The 26,825-nt window shown below is 38.3% G+C and overlaps 1 protein-coding gene and 1 pseudogene across 2 annotated transcripts in view; both read right to left on the bottom strand.

The window, feature by feature from the left end:
* The window catches only part of asic1b (acid sensing ion channel subunit 1b), a 257,762-nt gene that overhangs the window by 78,110 nt on the left and 152,827 nt on the right, over positions 1-26,825 (bottom strand). The window lies entirely within an intron of this gene.
* Positions 13,198-13,893, bottom strand: LOC148418565 (acid-sensing ion channel 1B pseudogene; annotated as a pseudogene).

The following is a 26,825-nucleotide window of genomic DNA, read 5'->3' as shown; positions in this document are numbered from 1 at the left end:
AGGTGGGCAAACTAATGTTCCTCAAAAGCCAATTGGGGAAAAATATTTGTGTACCCTATAACTCAAGGCACTACTGTTTTAATAAATAGTCTATTCCACAAATGTGACTGGTTGGCAATCAGTTCAGGGGGTACCCTGAGGACTGCCAGGGGATTGCCCGAGGACAGCTGGGATGGGCTCCAGAATGCCCTCGCTCACCGTCAACTTTACACTTTCACTGTTTAGTTATGCAGTTTGTCCCACTGACTAATAACATTAAGTACCCATATTTAAATTTGCGGAACTTATTTTTTCTGGTTTGCAGTTTCATGAAAGGAGGCTGAAGATTAAGAGCAGCTCAGAGAAAACCTGCTTCCACTAATTTACATTAATTTGTGTCACTGGGTCGGTTTAACAACACATATTCATTTGCATGCAATATGTTAATTTCAGTCTCAACTGACATTTGCTCATGGGCATCAAAAGAAGCCCGAGTAGCTTCACACAGTGTGTGCTTCAGTGTTTGTCTAGGTGTGTGTGTGTGCGTGTGTTTGTGCGTGTGTTTGTGTGTGTGTTGGGTGAGCCAAGCAAAGAGCAGAAGAGACCTGGTAAAAAAATAGATACAAGACAATGAAAACAAATAACATCAATGATAAAGCATATATATATATATATATATATATATATATATATATATATATATATATATATATATATATATATATATATATATATATATATATATATATATATATATATACACACACACACACACACACACACACACACACACACAACTGAAAGAAGTAAACAAAAATAACAGGGTTTGAAGAAACTTTATTCTAAAATACATAAAAAAATACGCTAAATAAAGTAGATGGGCAGCATTGTTTGTAAAAAAAAAACAATGAATGAAAAATTCTGATTTAATGAGCCTGGAGTGCACTGTTTGTTATGTTATGCAGATATCAAGACCACATGCACGCATGTACATATGAATATGCATAATTCCAGGATGTATTAATCCACAAAATGTAAATACACATCCAATGAACAAAGCTCATGACATCAAAACCATTATTTACTATTATCAAAAATGTTTAATCTTGGTTTTTGATTGAATTTTTCCTGTTACATCGTATTATCTAGTTGCATGATTGATTGGAGTTCAAATGATCTAAACGGAAACACGTAGAGTCCAGGGTGAAAATTTCCTCAATTGATATCATTTCTAAACACCATAAAAAAAAAAAAAAAAAAAAGACTTCGAATCAGTTTTCTGTCCATTAAAATGGAACGTAGTAATCTAAAGGAATAGTGTCCTCTGCTGGATAATTCCAAAATAACATGACCGGTAGCCCTCGTCACTCGATTTGACTTTTTATTTAACTTTAATGGGAGTTTATTGGACAATTCACACTAGTATTTGTCAAATCACACTGAAAAATATTGAATACCATTTTACCTTTTTTCATATTTTTAAGATTTGAGTTGTTGCTTGCTTTGAATTAAATATGACAAATCAATGAGTGAAATGTGGCCAGTAAGGCAAATACGCTCTATAATGAGCACTTAATTCTAAAAAATAAAGGAAAACACAGCAAGTCGCTGAAATTAATATCAAGCCTTTCCAGAATAATAAAAAAAAAAATCTTAGATTAGAATATGAAGAATATGAACACAGTTCTCAAGGACGTTTGTGAAGCAACTGTAGACTCAAACACAATGGTTTTTATACTTGTTACATCAAGTGCCATTTTTATATATATATATATATATATATATATATATATATATATATATATATATATATATATATATATATATATATAAACCTATTCCTCCATGTATCATCATATTCTGTGTAATAGTGAATTATTGTCAGTCTACGTAAATATTGTAAGTACGTAAATCGAAAGTAATGAACCAGTCAAAATGCATTGCATAGATGCAGGGGTGTAGCTGGGAAAGTTTCATGGGGGCTGGTCAAGATGACACAACATCTCAGCAAATAGTGGCAAAGGGAATTGAATGCAAAAATTAAATGTCCTTTATATACAACTCCTTAATTTAGAGTTTTCATTCAGATGAAGCCAATCCCTCCAAAACTGTCAAACTCCAAACTGTTATAAAACTAAACACAAATGTGTTAAATTTAAAGTTTAAATAAAATTTAAAAATACGGCACAGTTAAATGATAGCTAAACATAAAAATAAATCCAAATTCTTAAAAAAAAAAAAAAAAGCGAACTGTAACCCATTAATAATATACTGGACAGGATTTGAAAAAAAAAAGTTTTAAAGATGTGTATCATGGTATTTCAAAGGTTCCACAGTTACATATAAGCATATAAATGATTACATTTCACCTTTGGTACATTGGCAATTTCATTACATGAAACTTTTTTTTTTTTGTAGTGACATTTCTAACCAATTTGTGAAACATCTCAACTGAAATGGCGGCACTCACTGTTGTGGCTGCTGCGCCCGTATTTTTTTTGAAGATGACCTGCTACGAAACAAGAAAAAAGTAAAATTATTGCGTAACCTTGGGTATGTAAATTTATGTGCACAACTGTGACATTAAAATTTCAAGAAACTCAAAAGTAAACAGTACTTCACTACATGAAACATAAGACGCTGGCATCAGAAGAAAAAATTGCCATCAAAGCAGTTTTTAATCGCATAGATGAATCGTCCATCCATCCATTTTCTACCGCTGTATTCCAGGATCGGGTCGTGGGGGCAGCAGCCTGAGCATGGAGGCTCAGACTTCCCTCTCCCCTGCCACTTCCTCCAGCTCCTCCGGGAGGATCCCCAGCCGTTCCCAGGCCAGCCAAGAGACCTCATAAGGGAGGCGTCTGGCTAACCAGATGCCCGAACCACCTCAACTGGCTCCTCTCAACATGGAGGCGCAGCGGCTTGACACTGAGTTCCCTCCCGGATGACCGAGCTTCTCACCCTCTCTTTAAGGGAGAGTCTGGACACCCTGCGGCGGAAACTCATTTCGGCTGCTTGTCCCCAGGATCTCGTTCTTTCAGAAACCACACAGCTCCTCCTGAATCCGAGGTTCGACTTCCTGAAGAACCCTCCTCTCCAGCACCCCTGAATAGACCTTACTGGGGATGCTGAGGTGTGATCCCTCTGTAGTTGGAACACAACCTCCGGTCCCTCTTCTTAAAAAGGGGAACCACCACCCCAGTCTGCCATTCCCGAGGTGCTGTCCCCAATTTCCATGCGATGTTACAGAGGCGTGCCAGCCAGGACAGCCCTACAACATCCAGAGTCTTCAGGAACTCCGGGCGGAGTTTTTTTTACCACTTCGGTGACTTCAGCCCCAGAAATGGGAGAGCCCACCTCAGAGTTTCCAGACTCTGCTCCCTCCAACGAACACATGCCGGTAGAATTGAGGAGGTCATGAAAGTACACTGTCCACGACGTCCCCAGTTGAGGTCAGCAGTGCCCCGTCTCCACTGTTCACAGTGGTGACAGGGCACTGCCTCCCTCTCCTGAGGACCAGAATCTCCTCGAAGCTGTCCAAAAGCCACTTTCCATGGCCTCACCGAATTCCTCCCACAACCAGATTTTTGCCTCGGCGACCGCCGAAACCACACTCCGCTTGGTCAGCTGGTACCCACCAGATGCCTCCGGAATCACACAGGCCAAAAAGGCCTGATAGGATTCCTTCCTCAGCTAAACGGCATCTCTCACCACTGTCCACCAGTGCAAAACAAGAAAGGAATTCTTGGAAATGGGTCAAGGAAGTAAAATAACACTTGCAATGTTTAGGGTGACAAATAACCCTTGTAACATGGTTAGGGTTAGGGGAATTTTCATTATAGGGGCCCTTTAAGGCAAAGTAACATCATACTTAAACATTTAAGTTAGTTATTATTTGCGTACAATCTTTTCAGAATCATCATAAACGACTTCTTTTTTTTTTTGTCAGGCAAATGCTCCATTCTGACTTCTCTACAATACCATGCATGCTTGCAGGAAGCCATCAGGCGCTTTCGTCAACCCAATTAGCCAGCTAGTAAAATGGCGGCCGGCCCTGGCCAGACACTCGTCGCAAATCTCATCTTGCGCCTAATTGCTCCAACGGGCCAAAGTATGACTCATTTTGACATAATTATCCTGGTCGCTGGCTAAAATGAATGTTCCATCGTGCATTAATGCCAGTTAGATGACAAATTAGGATCACACACTGTAGCCGACTTCAGTAGCCCGACTAATACTTAAGAAAAATCAAGTAAAAGCATGTAAAAGTAGAAGTGCTGATTCAATTCTCATCCTTGATTAAATTAAGCATGTACTGCCTGAAATATACTTACCTAGAAAAGTAGAAATTACATTTTAATGTCAATTTTAAGAATGTGTTTATTTTCCGATTTTCCAATCCTACATTGCTTATACAGCTAAAAATGCAAACAAATTAATAACATTTCATATTGCCTGTTAAAGAACTAACTAGCTAGCTTTGCTTTGACCTTTTTGATAAACAAAACTTGTTTTCATCATTTTGCTCGCATTATGAACTTGCAAATTATTATGGTATCTAATGACAAAAATGAATTGCTAAATCCAATGAAGTATTTTTGAGAAAAGGAAGTGGATTTTATTATTTATTATTATTATTTATTAATTTTTTTTATTTCTACCTTTTTGTGTTTTTTTTTCTCTACCCAAATAAGAATGTACTGTTTTTCTTTGTTTTTGTTTTTTTGACAAGGCATTCACCATAAATCTTTTTCTCATTTGTTCTCCAAATCTGTAAAGTGTAAAACATATTCAGAAAACTTCCCAGTTACGTTCATACTCTCTTTGCACAATTGCTAAGGAATTCTTTTGGAAACAAAGACAATATTAATAATTACAAGAAACAAGAAATGTCCAGCTGTCTCAATTTAACCTTTGCAGATTACAGTGACCAGGATGACCAAGGATTTAATTTTTTTTTTTTTTTTTACCAAGAACAACTTTATTTTAATTAAATCATATGTGTAAATTCAAAGGTATACAATAACGTGGACTGTTATGCTGATAAGCTAACGATGTGTGGCTCAACGTCTGCAGATGTGTAAAGCAAAAAAAAAAAAAGCAGAGCTCAAATGGGCATTTTTCATGCCTTTCAAAACAAAAGCTTTAACCTTTAGTTAAAATAAAAACTGTCAGCCCAGCTTGAACATGAAGACGTTTGACTTTAAAACTGAAGCTGTGCTACGGCGCATCTTTTAAGGTGATGTGCAGTATTATAGAAAATTGACATTTTAATTGTATGTATGGCGGGTGGAATTAGCCTGCCGCATGTTGGGTTGCATTCATTTAGCACCACCCATTTCATATCATTGTTCTCATTTTATTTTAACAAATAAGTGAAATTGAATTGGAGATACAAATTTTTCCAGACACAATCCAAACTTTTTTGTCATAATTTTACTAATGACCTAGACCTTTTGTCTGTTGTAAACGGATAATTCTTGATCTATGAGTGTTTTTTTTTTTTTTTCTTTTTAACCGAGAGTCTATAGCACGAATTTAACGGCTAGACTGGACACATGGAATTCAGTTTGCCCACTGAGTCAAAAAAGAGAACATTTGAGATCCACAATCCAAAACTACAATCTTCCTCTACATTATTGTCTTGTCTCCATTTTTCCTAAGATGAATGAAATCACTACTGTCATTTATGTGTGTTATATGCATTATGTAAATAACATATTTCCAACAGGTGATTCTATTCATGTTCATGCGATCCATTCCACCCATGCCACCATGAGGCTCACGTTCCTTGTTTATTTTCCTCTGAGCAATCATGGCAACTATTAACATTCTTATATATATATATATATATATATATATATATATATATATATATATATATATATATATATATATATATAATATGAATAATAATAACAAATCTTGATCTGACAGGGACAGTGAAGTCAGACAAGTTTGAAGCTAATGCAATTCATAGAGGTAATAGTTAATATGAGAATTAGCATTAGCTATACTGTTGGCGTCTGCCAACAGCATGGCAAAACAGTATGAAATGGAACATCTACGGCAATTAGAGTGGAAGAAAAGCCTTGCGGGTTCTAATGGATTCCTGGAGAACCTTCAGAAATCAAATGTTAGCGGTATCTATTCAATATACCTATAAAATACATTGCGCTTGACTAGAAATAGCTCAAAACTTCAGTTGAATGCACACAAATTATATTAAAGGGCCAATTTGGAAATGCTCTACACTTATCCGACAGTGGCTAGTTATGTCTGAGAGATGGGATGGGAAGTCTCACACAGAGGCATGAATATTTTATGCTTGTTGCAATCCCCTCCTCAGCTCTGGGCGAGCGGATATGGATCGGCTTCCGCCATTTAATCGCGCTTACTAGCATGATCTCAAATCCAATCAGCATGATCAATTCAGCATGTAAGGTGAGTTAAAGGACAAGACAAGCTCCTAATTAATGTTTTTGTTTATAACAATTATTATATATTCAGTTCACCACAAGACACACTTGCCCAAACTAATTATAGTTGTACCTCTACTTACATGAGAAGACTAATAGAAAACACTCCTAAACCCTTTAAATTAATCATATTAATTAGCAGTTGACAATATGAATGCAGTTCACTTGTTTGCCTTGAGATGGTGCAGGGGTGTTGGTTTGAGTGCAGAGAGAGGGAGACACTTTTTAAGATGTTTAATTTGTACATTATTATTTTACATTTTCAGTGATCCAGGAATAATTTACAAGTCCACAGGAGAAGTAATATTTATTTTTCGGTTACTTAAGTTTAGTTTGAGGTCATGCGAATTGCTTCCTGTGTGATGTCATTGCTAAAGTGCTAATGATGTGCTAACAATGCTTACGTCAGACGTGACAGCCCAAAGTGGTATGTTACATATGTGTTTTTATGTGAACGTGTACAATGTTAGCTGTAGCTAATTGCAATTTTATGTTTGTTAGTTCTCCGGTGTAAATTGTTGCTGGGAAGTGTGGATGAAACGAGTAAAGATGAAAAGTGGAAGACCTCAGTAAACATCAATGCAAAAAACTCATTTGTGTCACATCTCATTTGTGAGCAAGCTGGCATATTATTAAATGATTAAAATACATCACAAACTGTAAATAATACGGTAGACATCATGGGTTGTGATAACACAGAACATTACAGTCTTGGTGGAGCAAGCGCTGATGTCTCGTGTCTAATATTACATGTTACATATTACAATGTCGCCTTTTGTATCTTGAATATGCTCTCATTACTAGAAACAACATTTTTCTGCCGAGGCATTTTGTAACCCAAATTTTTTGGAACAAGAGGAGTTTGTAAGTAGAGGTACCACTGTAGTTTCAATACAAGAGCAAAACAAATTGCACTGAACCCCCCCCAAACACACACACAATTATAAACAGTTGCTATGTGGCTTTGACATGCTTTTTGAGCCTCTCTGATGTCAGCCTGTTCTGAGGGAGTTGAAGTAGTAGCAGTTCAAGGTAAAAAAGCCACCCACAGAGATGGATAAAACTAAGTGGATTTTTCAATTTCATGAATATTCTGCAAATGCAGCATTAATCAGAATGATATGTTTAGAGTCTTTAGGGCACATATAAATTATTATTGTAAAGAATCTTTGACTTGACTTCTCCCTTAAAACTGTTGACAGTGCCGAAAGCATGCTGCAAGCCATTGCATCTGCTATCCTGAGGCCCAGCTGCATTTGGATTTGTCTACAGAAAAGTAGTTGTGTGGTTACAACATGAGCCTTTTACACTTCCTGCCCCTAATCCAATACTCTACGTTGCATTTGTATTAGAACATTGAAAATTAAAACCTGAATACATGCTCAATTAGACCAATACTAGATTAGACACCTGTTAAAGGAGACTAGATGTAAAAACACAAGGGACTTGAGTAGTGGCAGATTCATGTTTAATCTTCTTCCCGTTTAGCGCTCTTCCATCAGGAATGCAGAGCACAGGCATCCCAGATGGTTTTATGTTGTTGCCATTTGAATGATGACTGATCTGAGGAACATCCATCAAACGAGAGGCAAAAACAAAACAAAAAGAGACTGTGCTATGAAACCGGATGAATAAAGATGCCGTGGGAAACAAGAAACACCAGATTGAAGTCTCCCTCCCCCGACACATTGACACTTCATTAGGTGGATTTGCATGCGAGGGTAAAAAGAACGTGACAGAAACAAATTGACTTTAACACCCAACGCAAGTGAGACGCCAGAATGCATAATCCTGTAAATTATTTATTTTAGAAAAGACAAGCTGCTAACATTCAATTGCTCACATCTGTTTTCTTAATGCGCACACTCATGAGTGGCTCACACGGACTGTACGGTAGATCTCCCAAGGTCAAATGCAATCCGGTGACCATTCACCATGGGTGAAATTGGCAACAGAATCAGTATAAAGAAATATTGATGGAATTATTCTATAAACGAAACGTGTTCCATCAAAACAGAATATGTTTTAACATTTAGATTCTTCAAGGCAGACACACATTTTGGTATTTTCTCAGTCAGCTTTAGAATGTGGATGAAACTTTATTTGTTTCCTGTTCACAACTGTGCATTTTGAAGGGTTAACATTGAATTTCTTGACATCTTAATCAGAGATGAGGAAAGAGACAAATCCCAGGAGATATGTCTCATTGAAAGTGAGTCATGACACACAAGACAAAACTTTTTTTTTTAAAAAAAGAAGAAAAAATACAGTGGTACTTCTCCTTACAAAATTTATTTGTTTCAGAAGTAATCTTGTAACATGAATTTTTCAAACGCACAGCCGTTTTTAGAAGTGAATAGATGTCAATTCATTGATAAAAATGCTTTAAAAACAGTAGCAAATACATATTAGAATTACATTAGTGCATATATCATGTAAAGATTCATTTGAAAAAAAATGCTTCTAAACCCTTTATTCATCATAGTTGTAGGGGTTGACAATATGTTGCCGTTTAGGATGTTTAGTGTGTACGCTTTTATTTTACATTTCCAGTCATCCAGGAATCATTTACAACTCCACTTGAGCAATAATTATTATTTTTTGGACTATTTTGAGAATGTAAGTATGTTTAAGTTTATTTTGGGGACATGCTTCCTTTGTGATGGCATTGCTAAAGTGCTAATGATGTGCTAAAGTCAGACGCAACAGCCCAAAGTGATGTTACATATGTGTTTTTATATAAATACGCAAAATGTTAACCGTAGCTAATGTCAATTTTATGTTTGTTAATTCTACAGTGTAAATTGTTGTTGGATAAAGATGAAAAGTGGAAGACCACAGTAAACATCAATGCAAAAAACTAGTGTCTTGTTTATGGGCAAGCCAGCATATGATCAAAATGCATCACAAAGTGTAACATATATGGTAGGTTGTGATCACAGGTTGTGATAACGTGTTATATTACAGTGATGTTGGTGTGAGCACTGGTGTCTTGTGTCTCATAATAAATGCCAATAATTCTCCTTTCGTATCTTGAATTTTCTCTCGTTACAAGAGACAATATTTTTCTGCTCAGGTATTTCTTAAGCTGAATTTTCAGAAACAAGAGGCGTTTGTGAGTAGAAGTACAACTGTAAAAATAAAAAAAAAATGCCTAACAAATTTTCAGATTTTCAAAATGTCTTGTTTTCTGTTTTTCTATATATATATATATATATATATATATATATATATATATATATATATATATATATATCACAATACACACACAACATATATAAGCACAATAAGCAATAAACAATAAGCAGTAGAGTCACTTATGTTACACGCTCACTTTTTAAATGGAGCTATGACAGCCTCTGTAGCTGAGATCTTCCCTCATAAGGATTAGAAAAAATGCATACAGTTCTTGTTAGCTGTGTATAGCACATTGTTTTTGCAGTGTTTACCAACTGTCTTTTCTGCCAATATTTTACCTTCCAAGTAGAAAACCAAAATGTCACTACACAGGTGATTTGAAAGTACAGTAATTCAAGAATCTTGTATTTCTTCTGTAGGGTTGCAGCTGTAGCGTATTTTTTTATTTATCATTTTATATTTTTTATTATAAAATTGTTCCTTTTATTATTATTTTTTAAATCATTGTCATATAGCTGTCTCTAAATGGCTCACAGCATGTGTCTATGATAATACACAGAATGCAATAAGAGCAAACACTTGTGGGATGATTTTGATGACAATGGGAGAAAGGAGCGTTTCAATGTGTCAGTAAGTAGCTCAAAAAGAAAGTGGCTCATTTTCTGCACTGGAAGACTAAAAAGGCAACCTAAGACAATATTGTATATGCCAGGGGTGGGCAATTCCAGGCCTCAGGGGCCTGTGTCCTGCATGTTTTCCCGTTTTCTCTCTCAAGGACGCCTGATTCAAATGATTAGGATTATTTTCAAGCTCCAGCAGAGCTTGTTGATGAGTTAATGGTTTAAAATCAGGTGTGTTAAGGAGAGAAAACTGGAAAACATGCAGGACACCGGCGCTCAACGGCCAAACCCTGATATATGCTTTTGTTTCCTTCTTGACTTTATCAAGGCAATTGCCTTAAACGGTTCATGCCCTCATCAATTTTAAAAATTTTAACCAATTAGTAAATTGTGAGACTGTGAGGGCATCTTTAAAAAAAAAAAATCTCCTCTCCCAAACCAGATGCTAGTTGTAGAGCAAAAATTGACCAGTGAGAGGCAGCATGAGGTCACAGAGTATCCAGGGTGCGAGAAACTAACTACTGTACTATGAAGAGTTTAGTATAGTAGAAGAAATAGATAAAATATCTCCTCCCCCAAACTAAATGCTGGTTGTAGAACCAAATTTGACCAGTGAGAGGCAGCACGATACCACAGAGCATCTAGAGTGCAAGACACTTACTACCAAGGAGAGCCCGGTACAAGAAATAGATGAAATTAGGCTGTTAGCTTGTCTGCTGCTATATTGCTATATTTGTGTTGAACACATTGCTTATTTTTTGTTTTCATATGAATATTGAACAGTTTTAACATTTTATGATTGTCATCCCGAAGTGTCTGATGTATTTTTCCTTTTCATGATCTACTATGCTGCTTTCAAAATTCAATCAGTCTTCAGTAATTCTTACATTAGATCTTTTATGATGTGATGTGTAACGAAAAGAATATGGCTGCAATCCAAAAAGATAGCAAGGTGATGAATAAAAGCCATAAGTCAATCCTGATCCATGTCCCCAAATCCACATAATGGAATCTGGGGGGCGGTTACTGGCTTTTAAGCCCACGTAATAAACAGTCACAAGCAGGAATTCAATGTGGTCCACACTGGGACCACATGACACCGGCAATGGCCGTGTAACTGAAAATAAATACATTCTATTGATTTGCTGTCCAGAAGAATGAAGGATAATGCAGATGCATCTTTCCTACTGCTTGGGGACTGAGTCACTTGGAGCCACCCAGAGAACAGAGCATTTTAGACAAAATAAAAGGACATAAAATAAAAAGCTAGGAAGCTAATCAACAAAAAGGCCTTAAAAGAGACAAAATACTATTGAAAAAAAATGAAGGTTGACGTTGTAGAAAAAGGTATATTAGCAATGAAAGAGGTCTAGGCACTGAAAAAGAGTCCTCTGGAGAAAAAAACAAAACAAAACAGAAAGCTGACCTGTATTATTATTATTTTTATGTTGTGAATTAAATTTCTTAGTTTGTTTTTAAACCAGTTTGTAGGTAGTTTCTTGCCTGTCATGAGGATTTTGGCCTGTACTACATCCCTCCTTCTTGAAGAGGGGGGTGAATGATCAAAATAGGGATGTCACTGTAAAAATCCTGCATTGACCGACCACTACGCTGAGCATGTAACTGCAACACTTAATTTTATTAAACGGACTCTCATGCTGTTTTAAGTGACAGCATCATATCACGTGATAAATGTGTATGATTGAAACCTGGCAAACCTGGAAGGAATCTGTGAACCCTTTTTCAAGTTTTCTTCCTTTACCCATGCCGTTTTTTTTTCTGCATTTTACTGTGCACAGGTGGGAGTTTCAGACCAAGGGAAGTTGTTGCTTGTTTTAAATGTGGGTCTGTGAAGCCTGTGGGAACTCTTATGCACAATAGTCTAAACATAGCATTCGGAATAATATTAAGCAGGTATTTGTGGAATATGAATTAAGCAGCCAAATGACCAATCATGGCTCATCTGTTTTCTGAGTTTGGTCATGGTAAACGCTAAATGGTCTGTCACACTACAAGAAACTCCAAGTGCTTTCTACTGACTCCTCATTCACTTCCTGATGATTACACAGCATTTGGAGCAACAGAGTTCATAGTTAAGGACATTTTGATCACTATTTCCACAACCTCTGACTTAGCAGTTGACCACTATACCACTGAGCTAATGACGTTCCAAAGCTAAGACGTGGTTGGTAATTACCTGAGTCCTGAGCAACATGTACTTTCAGTTGGGTGGGGGGTGGGGGGGAGATGGCTGCTTAATTCACATTCTACAAACACAAGATTAATTAGATTACAGTGTTTAGGCAAACGGGCTTGTGCAGAACATAATATTGTAAGCAACAACGTTTACTTGACAAACTTGGAACCGAATTGAAAAGATGAAATTGCAGTGGGTCTCTCACCTGTCTTTCTACTTGACTTTCTGAATGCAGATGGAATTTTGTTCATTTGCATTGTAGTGGGTCAGTCTCCACTCATATACTAGTATTATTACGCATGAACTCATTACATGCACACTGGACAACAAAACTAGTCTTTCTTTTTCAGATGCGGGAAACCAAAAACTGGAACAAATATTGAGAAATCTCAGCATGCCCATATTGTCATTATTCGCATTCTGAAGACAACTCTCTGTTATTTGACAAAAAGTCAAAATGAAAATCAATGCCGACCAATATCGTGATATTGTCTCAACCAAACCGTTACTGGACATTCAGCCTATACCCACACATTCAAGCAGGCTGAGCTCAAACCCTGAACCTCAGGCCCTTATGACATCACTAGTAATATTTGAATGGACATGACTTATAGGCAATGGATCGAGACAATCAATTGAAAACCCGCAAAGACAGACTCAAGTCAGCTGAGGACAGGTCAAGCGATTTCATTTTCTTAGACCTTTGCACAAACTAGTTAATTGCTCAGCCTCAAAATGTATTACTTTGGGACCACCTTAAACTGGATAACTAATACTCGATCTGTTACTGGAGGGTCTGGAGAGTAAGACCTACCTCTCGAAAATATTCTGGGCCACATTCCAACCCCCTGAAGCTGCATTCCAGCAGAATGTCTTCAATGCGGTGTCGGGTACGGTTGTAGAACTCATCCACGCTGAAGCGAGATCCGGGTGGGCGGTCGGGCTCCGGGGCCAGTGGGAAGCCCGGTGCCATTCCTTCTTCAAATCCCAGCAGAGGGCCCATGAAGATCAGGTCGCTGTAGCTCATCTGTGACTTGCGGACAAAGTTGTAGTTGCACAAGGTGACGGCTGGGAAGGTCATGTTTTTGGCCACTTTCTCATCCAGTATGGTCATGTGGTCGTACTGGAGGTAGTAAATGACACGGTCGACCACTTGGAACAAGAAGGCGGACAGCGCCATGGTGAAGACCACCGCCCACAGACCCTGCCGGACACCAAACCTTTTGTTCTCCACAAACACATGGTTGGCTCCGTGGAGAGAGCAGCCGCTGAAGAAGGTTGCCAGGTCATCCACCTGGCCTGAGGTGTCTTCCTCTTCTTCATCATTGTCATCCGCCTGACTAAGACCATCCAGGTACTCCTGTGAGTCTCCGTAATCCCTCTTCACCCTTTTGTAGTGATCACCGAAACCATCCGCGCTGTAACCTCTGTCTTCATCATCGCCGGAGAAGGAGATGGTGCACATGATCCGGACCGGCATTGTGGATTGATAAATTTGCAATGTCTAGTGTCCAAAAATGCCAACTCGAGTCAAGCTGTTACTAAGAGAGGAAAGGATAAAGCAAATCTTCTGTATCTCAAAGTCCAAAGCACTAATTCTGACACCAAAACAAGCTAAAACAGAACACCAAAGCACTGTCACTCCTCACTTCAACTGCAAACTCAGATGGAGATGCTTTGCCCTTCGGTCTTTGGCAGATCCCTCCATGCCTTGGAACAAGTTGGAAAGAGACAAAGACTGTGATAAGGCAAGGGAGGAGGGAAGAAGGAGGTGGGAACACTCAATACTCCCACAGGGCCGGGGGCAGGTCACCATGGAGGGGCAGAGTTTCGCCATTTACTGGCAAAAAACAAAACCTTGACGCAATGTCTGCTCAAGAAATCAGTCAGTCATTGTACAGTAGCGAAAAGCAACCCGTTAATTCACTTTGTTTAAACATTTTGGATGCAACTCAATACATGCGGTATTGAGTATTTGTTACTGACCAGCGTCAACATCACAGACACACATTGCTTCAGTCAAATTAATTCATACGCAAAAAAATAATAAAATAGTCCACGAGCTCGCAGAAATGAGTGAAAAAAGCTTGGAGAGATTTTTCAGAAAGGTCAAATCCCTTCCCTTGACGCGGCCAAAGAAGACCTTACAAATTCCAAGAAAAAAAAGAAATATTTAACAGCCAATACTATTAATTAGGGTTGAAATGGAACACAAATTCCATGCCGCTTATCCCCACAGGGGTCGCAGGCGCCTATCTCAGCTGGCTCCGGGCAGTAGGCGGGGGACACCCTAAAATAGTTGCCAATCGCAGGGCACACAGAGATGAACGACCAGTCACACGCCCAATCCCACCTAAGGTGGATTTAGTATGTCCAATTCACCTGCCATGCATGTTGTTGGGGGGTGGGAGGAAGCGGGAGCGCCCGGAAAGAACCCACGCGGGCTCGAGGAGAACATGCAAACTCGACACAGGAAGGCCGGAGCCAGGTGGATTTGAACCAGGACCTTTGAACTTCAAGGGGGACGCACTATTCACTGCGCCACTGATGAGACAAATGAATTAAGTGAAAATATGTATTATGTGAAAACTTATTTGGCATGTGGAGTTGTATTTTTGATCTCAATTTAGTCAAAATATTCAGAGATTGGCCAAAAAATATTACTATTTCTCCTTGAAATTCCACTATATTTGTGACACAGGACTTGCTACAAATGATCTTGACCAAGATAAAATTACAGAGTTGACTGAAAATAAGCAGCATACCTTGGGTGTCATTTCACCATCAACCCAAAATGGGACCAGCTCATTGAAGAGAATGGTAACGCTGAGTTGCAAGAACAGTTAAAGCTTGGTTACCGTATGTCTCTGAATACAGGTTGACCTCGCTTGTAAGGCCCCACCCTTTTTACTTTAATTTGGGTGAATTTTACAAAAACGCGATCATAAGTCTAACCCTGACTTTAGATGTTACATTGATTGTGTCTCTCCACTTATAACACATGGTGTGTATCATTAAAATGACAAAATTACGTTACTTTTAGACACATTTCTTCACCGTATATCAAATAACATACTGTTGCAGTTATGGGGGGAGGGTATGGGACGGAAATTAGACAAGTGCGATGCAATGTGCGCGTAGATGCAAATGCTGAAACTAATGTTGCAACAATAACATGCTTTGAAGTCTCAATGCTTGATTTTTCAACGCTGGATATTAATTTTTCTAAAAGCCCTAAAAATCATCACTATCTGACAAGAAAAAATAGCTCCTCCTTACGTCATTTATTCAAACATCCTCATTACTCTTCCACAGATAGTAATCTTCAGACCCATTCATTTTACTTCTAACGGAGGTTTGCAAAGATGATTTGATGATCATCTTACTTGGGATGTTCTTTAGCCAAGTCACGATTGTTGTGAGATCAGAGCATGGAATGTTGCCATTTGCTGTTTTTAAGCCTTGTTCTTATTTCACATTTAAATTAATGTGTTCAAATTAATGTTATTCAAACACAGATGTATGGAATAAATGTCTGTTTTGAGTTATGTTGTTATAAAATGAGGAAATAAAACACTTGACTTGGACTTGGAGAAATACCACAATTGTTTTTCTGCTTTGTCTATATTTTCGCAATGCTGAATTTTGCAAGACAAAATTTGACTTATGTCAGTGCTTGAAAGGAATATACCCTAGCAACTAAAGTGCTTAATTGCTCTCGTATTTACATTCAATGATGCATTTTCGCGAGTTAATTAAACAATCCAACAGACAAATACAGAATTTGAACGGTTGCAAAAAGCAACTCAAGGGCACACATGCCTCTTCCCGACCAATATCCAACACAAATAATATAATTTATGACACCAGTTTATTATTCTAAAATGTCTTGTAAAATATTTTAATACAATACAGTATTATTTGTCTTGATTAAAAACCTAAAATTTGTCAGATTTATAAGCAACATGTTTCCCTCCAAGGCGGCTCGGTGAAGCAGTGCTTAGCATGTCTGCCTCACCGTTAAGGGACCATAGTTCGAATCCAGATGGAGCCGGCCTTCTGGTGTTGAGTTTGCATGTTCTCCCCGAGCCTGCTTGTGTTCTCTCTGGGGACTCTGGGCTTCCTCCCCATGTTCCAAAAACATGCATGGCAGGTGTATTGGACACTCTAAATTGTCCTTCGGTGTGATTGGGTGCATGAATGGTTGTTCGTGTCTGTGTGCCCTGCGATTGGCTGACAACCAGTCCACGGTGTCCCCCGCCTAATTGCCCGAAGTCAACTGGGATAGGCACCAGCAAGCCTGCGACCCTTGTGGATGGATGGATGTTCCCCCCCCCACAGGAGACGACATATTGAAGCAACCGCCGAGGAGGGAAATTGACGGAATTAAATCAAGGCCTCCATTTGCTCATTATTTCCAATCTAATGATTCATTTTACCAACACAACCCCCGCCTAGTGACTGCACACAGCCCCGTTTCAATCACATCAACCGAAATCAAATACAAGCAGTTGGCCCAGGGGGGTAAAGAGATACCTCAAATGGATCATATCAAAGATGGAGTCACATGCAGCTCTGTGATTTGAGAAGGAAACATGAGATCCATCTGCATTGATCCGTGCCTCCATTAGAATGAGAGCAGATTACTTTCAGACACATGAAGGTGCTGCGAGATTAAACTTTACATGCTTCTATTATCTCCAATCTTGACACGAGTCCAAAAAGCACTTTACCTCAAGGTTAGGAACAAGGGGAAGCATGGCGACAAAAGCCGGAATTTGGGTCAACGTGGTTTTCAATGCAGCACTGATGAAAATAAAGTTAACGATGAGTGAGCAAACAAAGAGATTCGTCCTGGACCTGACTTCCATGTTATCTGTGTCCATTTTTCTGATGTGAAAGTTTGGTTTGTCTTCTGTGAGCAACTTGAGTGCCGGCTCACGCACTGAACAAGATAGGTGGATGTTAAGGCCATCAGCCACAAGGGAGCTTCAAAACCCGGGTGAAAATTCACCGTTAACACACAGTAATTCATATTCAAGTAATTACTTCTGGAAAATTAACTGCAATTTAAACCAAAGGGAAAGAAATAATGACATTTTAATTCATGTAAACAATCAAATAAGTGAAGAAGGCCACGGAGAATTAAATTGAAGATCAACATTCCTGCCCCGGCAGAGCGGTTGAAATAACTCTCTGGGTTAGTTTCTGTCCGTTTAAAAATGTATAATTCAGAAAGTTGCACTTTAACAGGTACATGATAATTAAATGGTTCCATTGTTGATTAATAAAAGTTAAAAGTAAAAAGAATAAAGGGCAATTTGGATGTACATACATTATGTATTGTTAAACTAAAACGTGATAACAACCCTGACAGCCGCAGTTGTTGTGGAGAAAAGTGAACTAAGGCTTTTCAAAATTTAATAATGTGTGTAGGATTCTGATATTTTACTGCCATTTTTGTTTTTTACAATAATATAATATCTGGTGTTATTTGTCCTTGATTAATAACAATGTACCTAATGCGTCTCATGCCAAGGAATGAAACTTATTGATGAACTGTCAAACAATGAGAACTTTTTGCTATCCAGAAAAAGATTTCATATGTGCATAACACTGATCATGGAAATCATATGCTCTTTTCAGACACTAATGAGATAATGTCTCGATTTGTGCGGTTTCTGAACCCTCCAAACGCAGCACAACACTCTGTCTTATCTTGTACATAAGTGTCAAGGAAATTTGCTGAAGTGATACGGCTCAACTGAGTGACAAGCTCTGTATGAAGAGTTAAGTCTAGCCTGGTAGGTGAGTGGAAGATAGATAGAGACCAGTAGGCCACTGATGAGCCTTGTATTTGTTTCTTCTGCAAACACACTTTGCCATCGAACACGCTTCTTAGTCTTTTTTGTTTTGGTTTGTGTATATATATATGTATATATATATATATATATATATATATATATATATATATATATATATATATATATATATATATATATATATATATATATATATATATATATAAAAGAAGACAAAGAAGGGAATCTACTCTTTTTTTGTTGTTGATAGAGTTGATGCTAAAATTGCGTATATTGAAAGATTAGTCAAAACACTTAAAACCTGCAGGCAATATGTGCACGTTTGATGAGAGGTGAAACAAATTTAGCCTTTTTAAAATAATTAAGTATATTATTTGTTTTTGGTGTTTGAATGAAATCAAACGACCCTTGCTTTGGGTGTACATTTTCAGAACAAAAGATGGCAGTGTTGCGATTGAAGTGGCCGGCATCACAAGCCACCAACCCCAACAGCCCCCACCCTTAAGCATCAACACCCCTCTCCCATAGCCAGGCTGGGATTTCAACAAGGCCATGCATTTCGCCATGGTCAGACACAGTGGAGCGCGGGGCCAGATGAGAGGGGAGAGCTTGAACGCTTCCCTTTCAAGTCCCTTTGCTTACAGGCAGGCTCAACCTCCTGTTGCCATGGATACATCGGGGCTGTCAGCGAAAGAGAGACAGAAGAAGCACCCAGACCATTACTGTGCCTCGGAGTCGCACGCACATGCACACAGCTCCAGAGCAGAGCAGAGATAATAAAGATCACCAAACAGTGCACAAACACCAGTGCAATATTGCTGGTCCTCAATCGATAGCGTCACATTCATGGGCCTAGATTATTAGAGTTTGGGCGCTCTATGAATATGACAGATGTAAACATGCACAGCGATGGCATAAAAACAATATTCAACCTTCGCCTTCCTACAAATGTCTCACACACTCACCTCACTGGGGAAAAAAAACAATAAGTTGAGAAATGGCTTATCTCTGCAAGCCATTGTGGGCTTATGCCCATTCTCCTTGAAAACAGTATAGAGGTAGCAGCCCAAAGCTTTAAGATAAGGCGGTTTGCAGGGAGAACATGTCACGGGCAGAAACGCAAGAGAATTGGCTCCGAAGCTGGGATCACGCAAAGGCAGGTTAGAGGAGCGCACGGCACTTATAGTCTTTCAGGATCAGGAGAGCAAACACTTGAGAAAAAGGTGCAGACACTGGCCTAAGCCCTTCATCTTCTAGGTGGTAGACAGCAAAATGATCTGTCCGACCACAAAAATATAGACAGGGTGAAAGACAAACTGAAGAATTAGTGCAGCATCTTGATATCTCAAAAAAAGGTTAAGTTTAATTCAAAATCATTTTGAATCCTCTTCACTTTGACCACATCAGATCTGCCAAGGACAAAGATTCTCACCCAGTGCCCTGAACGATAATGATCCAATTTCACTACTTTAGACGAATCCCCAAGTAGGACCTAATCATCATGGAAACACGCCAAATAGCATTCCATGGTACGGATGCCCAGATCCCAATCACATGATGAGAAATTGGGCCAGGCCCTGTCTTCAGCTGATCAGATCAAGGGAGAAAAATCTGGGTTTTTAGAAAATTATTTCATTGTTAAAAAAATCTATTCAATTTTTAATATGAACTTTATAAGAGCTATAAAACAAAACAAAAAAATCCAAAGTATGAACTCTGCCAAAATAAAAAAAAAATGCTGTATGTGTGTTTTATAAACAACATCACAACACAGCAGGAAGCAATGGAAGTAAACTCAGTCAATGGAGGAACAGTCTGGTTATTGTCACTATGCATCTCAAATCAAATGATGCGCCCCCTCGCTCAAAAAAAAAGAAAAGAAAAGAAAAAAAAACCCTGTAGAATCCCATAACTAGATGGAAGTGCCATTAGTTGGCCGATAGACCGACAGACCAATAATTACAGTTTGGGTAAACTTGACATAAATGACGGACCAATGATGACAGAAATCACCTTGCTACCAATGTTGTGCTAATGTGGTCTGAAAGTCGATTCAGGAATTTGACCAAAAATGCTTCAAGCCAAAATGAATGACTTATATGTTCAATTTTGGCAATGGATACTGATTTTATGACATTGAACAAAAACACCGAAAATCGTAACCGAGGTTTTTTTCCTCATTTTCAACACCTAAATTAGGGGGGTCGATTTATAACCGCATAATGCAAAACAGACCAATTTTTTTCCAAATATCTGTTTGAACAACATTAATTCAAATGTAAAATAAGTAATATCATATCATTTAAAAGACTGAAAATGATTATACATACTTCTAATTTGATATAGTATACATCTGTTTTAGAGCGTTTGCACAGAACATAGCAAAAATGCACCTTCGGCAAGCGCCACCTTATTGCCTTTTTGACACATTATGAAAAGAAAAAGACAGCTTGACTTGTCTCCTTCAACCCTTGGACGTACTGTATGCTTGAACATGTTGGCATGGAAGTCGACAGGTGGGGGAAGAAACAGTGGAGGGCAACGTTCCACGCTCTGATCTGATAACAGTTTTGGATAAAGAACGTCCGAAGTAAGATGATCAGCAAATCATCTCCAAAGACCTTTGTTTCAAACAAATTGGATGGGTCCGAAGATGACTACCTATGGAAGAGTAACGAGGATGTTTGAACACTTGAAGAGAAGATGAGTCAGTCATGATGACTTTTAGGGCTTTTCGACAAATTAATATTCAGCTGTGTCAATAAAACTGAAGCATTGAAACTTCAAATCATTTCATTGTTGAAACATAAGTTTCGTCATTTGCGGCTATGCGTATGTGTACAGTGCCTTGCACTTGTCTCATTTCCGCCCCAGCCCCCTCCCCCACCACAACTGTATGTGATACTTTAATTCTTGGCCAACTTAAAATGTTAAAAATATTAAAATTTCACAATGGGATTAGAATCCTTTGTGAAATAGTCATCAAATTCATGCTGCACAATCAACGGTAAAAAATAACCAAAAAATTAGAAAAGAATGTCACGTTTGTGAAGACGTCCCAATTTTTTGTTTTTTTTGTTATTATGATTTCTATGGAAAAATCTACATTGTGTTACAATTTTACCTTGGCAACAGGGGCATCACCCCATTCAGCAGATAATGAAAAGGTGAGTCAACATAAACACCATAAGTTCATGAGACTAGGATAAGATGCCTGCAGTTCAGTTAATATTTACTCCTTTTGTTTTCATGAGGTGAAGCAATCACATGCATCTAAAGTTTTAAGAGAAAGTCAGGAAGACAAGACAATTTCCCCGTTAGGTAACACCAGTCATCTTATGAACATCTTATCCCAGTGCCAAAACATAATAACATCTCCAGCTCAAATTACATTCCAATGATGCTTGTTGGTTGTGCTTATTGGTTTTAACATATCACAATCAAAATACTTCCCACTGAAGGGGAATGCTCGCAACTAAAGTTAGAGGCAGAAGTGTGTAAGCTCCCACGTCTTCATAATCAAAATTAACTAGATCAAGCTAACAAGGCAAAGAGCGGCTTCCATTCCTGAGCTGCCTGAGTGCCGCAAACACTTCTTCCTATAAATGAATCTAGTGAGCATGCAGCGATTTCAATTATCATTTAATCTGGTGTAGAAATAGTGTCTGTCGGGGAAACATCTTAACTCCATTTAACTGTGCTTATCATAACATCGTTGAACAACAAATCCATCAATGCTGGTGGCGTATTTTTTTTTCAGGTCTAGTTCTTTCATGTAGCTTAAGAAATACATGGAAAAAAAATCAACAGAAAATTACATTTCTAAAATGAATGACTTTTTGTCTGTTTGATTCCTTGATTACGATCAGGACCAAGTGGGATGCCATTGACCAATATACAGCATTTTCAGATATTATTACAATTGGTATTTATTTTTCTTCATCATGCTTTTCACATTTTAAGACAGGCCTAAGACAGCCCCAAACAAGTGATCGAGACTCAATGGACACTTGTATGTTACACTTCTAGTGTTAACAGTTTAGCATTGGTGGAGGTCTAGGATCTTTTAATAGTAGTTGTTTGGCAAGTGGCACATCCCAGTGAGCTCGGATCTGGCTCATCCTTAAGATGGACAACAGGAGCTTAAAACTTTTCACCATGATGGGCCTGGCACATGCACAAGAAAGCCCAACTCCAAACCAATCTCTGATAGCACCACTAATAAACACACACTCCTGTGTCATTTGACCACAGCAGAATCACTGAGAAATCAGGCAAAAAAGCTTGATTCATAATAACACCCAGATTTTCTCGATGTAAGATTAAGATGACGTTACGAACGGTAAATTGCTTGGAATGGAGATGTATCAGCGATTTACAATTCAACAGCTAAGAAAAATAAATAGACACAATGGCATTTTAGAAATAGTTAACATGATCATTGCTAAAGGCTGATGATTTGACTTTACTGTTGGTTGTGGAATTCAAGATGGTCAAAATAACCATTGGTATAGGCTGATGAATTGACTTTTATGTTGCTCAGATCTGTAGCCATGTTCTGTCTTCTATTAGCAGCGAAGCCATTTTGCCAAGTTACAGAAAGATAACGCAACCAAATATTTTATACCTGTGAGAAAAATGTCTTTCACAAACCTGAACATACAGGTTTGGTCCCCAGTCAGTAATCTTTGAAGGGGCTACTTATGTTCACCACCTTACAGTCTTGAACAAAAACAATTTGCCAAATCACATAAACTGTATCTATATCTACCTACCAATGGCGTTTGGAATGATGCTTTTTATGCTTGCCAAGACTGACATTCCTAATGCTGTTGGTTAATGTTAATGTTTCAAATGGCGTCTCTGCTCGTGCTCGGCAGAGGTGAGCAACTTAAATATTTTTGCTGATCCAACATTCGTCAGAGCCCTGAGCCCTTTACGTCATCGTCGGTCTGTCATTTTTTCAAGCCATATGAATTTGTAATAGGCAGTGCATCAGTCCATTTTTGCCCAAACTTCCACAGCACCATTTGACTTTTTTTTCCTGTCATTCTTCAGGCGCTGGTCTACTTCTATCTGCACTCATACTAATTCTATCTTTATTTTAGTATTTACAGTTGAATTTAACACCATGTCTGTGGTTCTACAATTATACAGGAATAGACACACAACACACAATAATATACACACAACATATGTAACAAGAAAACTAAGCTTGCTAAGGGATTTAACTCTAGACGAGAGTGCAATCAGCAATCATGTCCATTGGTTGGCATTGTGAAACTATTTATGACTTTAAATGGATGATTCTCATTTATAACTGCCTGCCCTACAACTATAGAAGGCAGTTTCATTCACGTTTTTCTGAATTTGCCTCTATTTCATCTGTCAAATACACTACAAGTGAAACAAAGTATTGCTGAGGTTGAATTTACTAAAAACGTCTTTAGGGAATTAAATTTATAAAAAAAATTCCATTTTGTATCTCCTGACCAAGTGCACCAATGAGAGAAAAATAATGGAAATTTGGTCTGCATTCATTGGTGACTTCAAATGCATCTCAGAATGCTCTTATCAGCAGGAAACCTAAAACCAGGACTAAGGCAGGGAGCAACTACAAATAACTATAGAAAACACAGGTGTGTTAAAGCTGTTAATGACAAGGGGTTAATTAAGCCAACCCAGTTCATACACTTAACAAAACATATATCTCCACTGTTTGGTGGTGCTGTAAAGTGACTACTGTCACAATTACTGCAAATTGTTTGCAGTTTGTGCTATAAATGCGTGGTGTTATAGTTTATAAAGATCCAAGTTAATTGAATTATATTTCATACACACAATATCTATCCAGACAATTACAATGTTGGACAAAAATTGCAATTCCATCATTTTAATTTTTATTTTATTTTTTTAACGTTTTTTTTTTAGCATTTCCATCATACGTCGGCAAATTGAGCGTCTGTTGGCAACGGACTGATGGGCAGTCCGTCAGTGTTGACAAAGTGCACACCTCTGCCGCAAGGCATAAAAGCGGTGAAAAAAAATGGTGTTCTAAACACATATGCCATTGTATGATCTCACCTCTAACCCTGCTTGCCATATCGCTCCCACGCTTCTACCTAGCTCGTAGCTCACTCTCAATGTCGCTTACTCAAATCCAAAAGATGAAAACTTCCCAGATTGCAGAATTTGTTTGTTAGAGGGGGTTTTGTTTATCGCCTTCTTGACCCACACTTGAAATAAACTGCTCGGGCCCTACCTCGTGTGATATTACATAAAATACTTTGTGAACGTTGCATATGGTAACAAGTTAGCCATTTTACCTGTGGTAGTTAGCCGCTGTACTAATCCTACAGTGGTACTGAAGCCAACAAACCGGGAAAAGGACAATGAAATTGGCTGTTGTAGCAGAGGAGGAATCATGTGATACACATTTAGAGCTACACTCAGTAGCTGCCCAAGGCAGAAGATGCAGGAGGGGAAAAAAAACATACTTAAAAAAACATAAACGTAAAACGGTTTTGACAGACTTGGACAGTTTTAAATAACCATAACTTCTATAACAGGGATATATTGCCAATCCGGTGAGCATCCCATGCCTAGTTGTGTCCTATGAGTGCCTAAAAAGATGCTCCAAAACCCCAAAACAGTATTGTAAAAGTTTTAAAGGCTGTATGATGTAGCTCGAGCAGTGATTGCCCAGTCCTGACAGGCTCGTAAAATGTTGCGATGCTTATCTGCTCATGATGCGCAGCTGCAGGCGATGCTCTCACTTCCAACAAGACCGGTGACAGAGACGATAAAAGACAGAGCAGCAGCATTAACGTTGCTGGAAATTATTGCCAGATGAATTTCACGAATGTATACCGGTGGTACTGGAATAAAACCAGTGACGAGACGTCGTCACTCAGCTCTAATGGGAGCAGAATCCAGGTCATGGCTCACTGGCAGACGTTCTGATTGCTTCTGAGGGCCAACAGCGACTCGTCTTAGGATGCGATTATCACTGAGGCCGATGCATTACGGACTGGTCGCCTCTCTGCTTCTTGACCTTTTTCAAATTAGCCTTTACTCTTTTCTCTTTTCTTTGGGTCATGGCCAGAAAGCTACACATGAAAGAGTTACAACAATTGATTCATAAAAGCACTGATTTTGTTCATTGCCTGATGTCAAATGCAAAATTAGCACATATTCAAATTAGACCAGAATTTTGATGAAAAATAAAAATACGGAGGGTAAACAAACTAGGTCAACAGCTGCAACATTAATAGAAGTAGAAGTGTGATGATGAAAAAGAAACAATACAAATGGAGTTAAAGCAAAGCAAGAAGGTCCAGCGTAAAGAGAAAAAAAATGCCACATAGTAGCACACAGCAACCTTGACACGCAAGATTTGGCAGATATCAAATAAGAAGACTTCATAGTAGACTATCATCACAAATATTGTGCCCGTATATTGCACTGATAGCACTTTTTTTTCGGAAGATCAAGAATTATTCTTGAAGAATATTTGCCCAACTCAAGGCCCGGGGGCCAGATCTGCCCCGCCACTTCATTTTATGTGGCCTGTGAAATACTGATTTGACTTCAGGTTTCTGGTTTAATGATCAAACTTGCAAGTTGTCTTATTCTTTAAAAAAAATTGGGAGGGAAAAAAAAAACCCAACAGCCAATTTTTGATTACAGTCGCTCTTTTGAACGGATCTCAAAACTTAGGTGTGTGAGGAACACACTAAAAATATATTTGACTTCACGGTATTTCCGGCCTTCTGCCAGAAACTATAACTACAAAGTGGCCCACAATAAAAACGAGTTTGAAAATCCCAGCTAGGAATTAAAATAAATAGCTTGAAGCCTTTGTTTGAAGACCTATTGCCAAAATTGTACTTGCTGTGAAGTTGTTTTTAATTCAACTTTCAGAAATTGCTTAAGGTACCACTTAATGTTGAAGTGATACATCTTGAGCGAGACATAAGGGTCTTTATTTAAAAAAATGCAGAAGATAAGTAACATTCACAATTCTTGAAACATAGCTTATGTGGCAAGGAAATGCAAACTGCACAAGCTCATTACGAGAAGACAGAACATCCCGGTCTTGAATTTTTTACTTAGTAAACAACAGACAAAGCAAATTACGTGACGTCTTTATTTTCTCCAGCCACAGTCGCCATATTCAATTTTTTTCACATTGATGTTATGAATTCTGCTACAAACTCAGGGCTGTGGGTGAATCATTTTTATGATGGGTCTAAGTCATTAATTTTGCACCGCTCTAAAATAGGACTGGGCTTGCAGAATTGAGACAACTTTTCTCTTGTCCTCACAAAAGCATGAGCGCTCTGTTGGTAATTTAAAGCCAGTTGTGTGGCCTCAGCAAGTAGTTGCTTGGGAGGTTTACAGCATGCGGTCAGGCAATTTTACATGACACCTGTGATATGTCACCAACAAATCTTGCTCAGGCCATTATTACATGGCTCTAATTAGAACAAGGTTAGGTTGACCACGTGTCCTGTTTTCCTCCGAAGCAAATTTTAAATACCTTATTTGGCATGTTTTTTTTTCACTGCATGCGTGGGGTCATGACCCG

This window comes from Hippichthys cyanospilos, chromosome 9 (genome assembly GCF_059441005.1).
Source record: "Hippichthys cyanospilos isolate Australia breed blue-spotted pipefish chromosome 9, RoL_Hcya_1.0, whole genome shotgun sequence".
In the NCBI taxonomy this organism is placed as follows: domain Eukaryota; kingdom Metazoa; phylum Chordata; class Actinopteri; order Syngnathiformes; family Syngnathidae; genus Hippichthys; species Hippichthys cyanospilos.
Note: the sequence above shows the minus strand (reverse complement) of the source record. Positions and strands in the feature narration are given on the sequence as shown.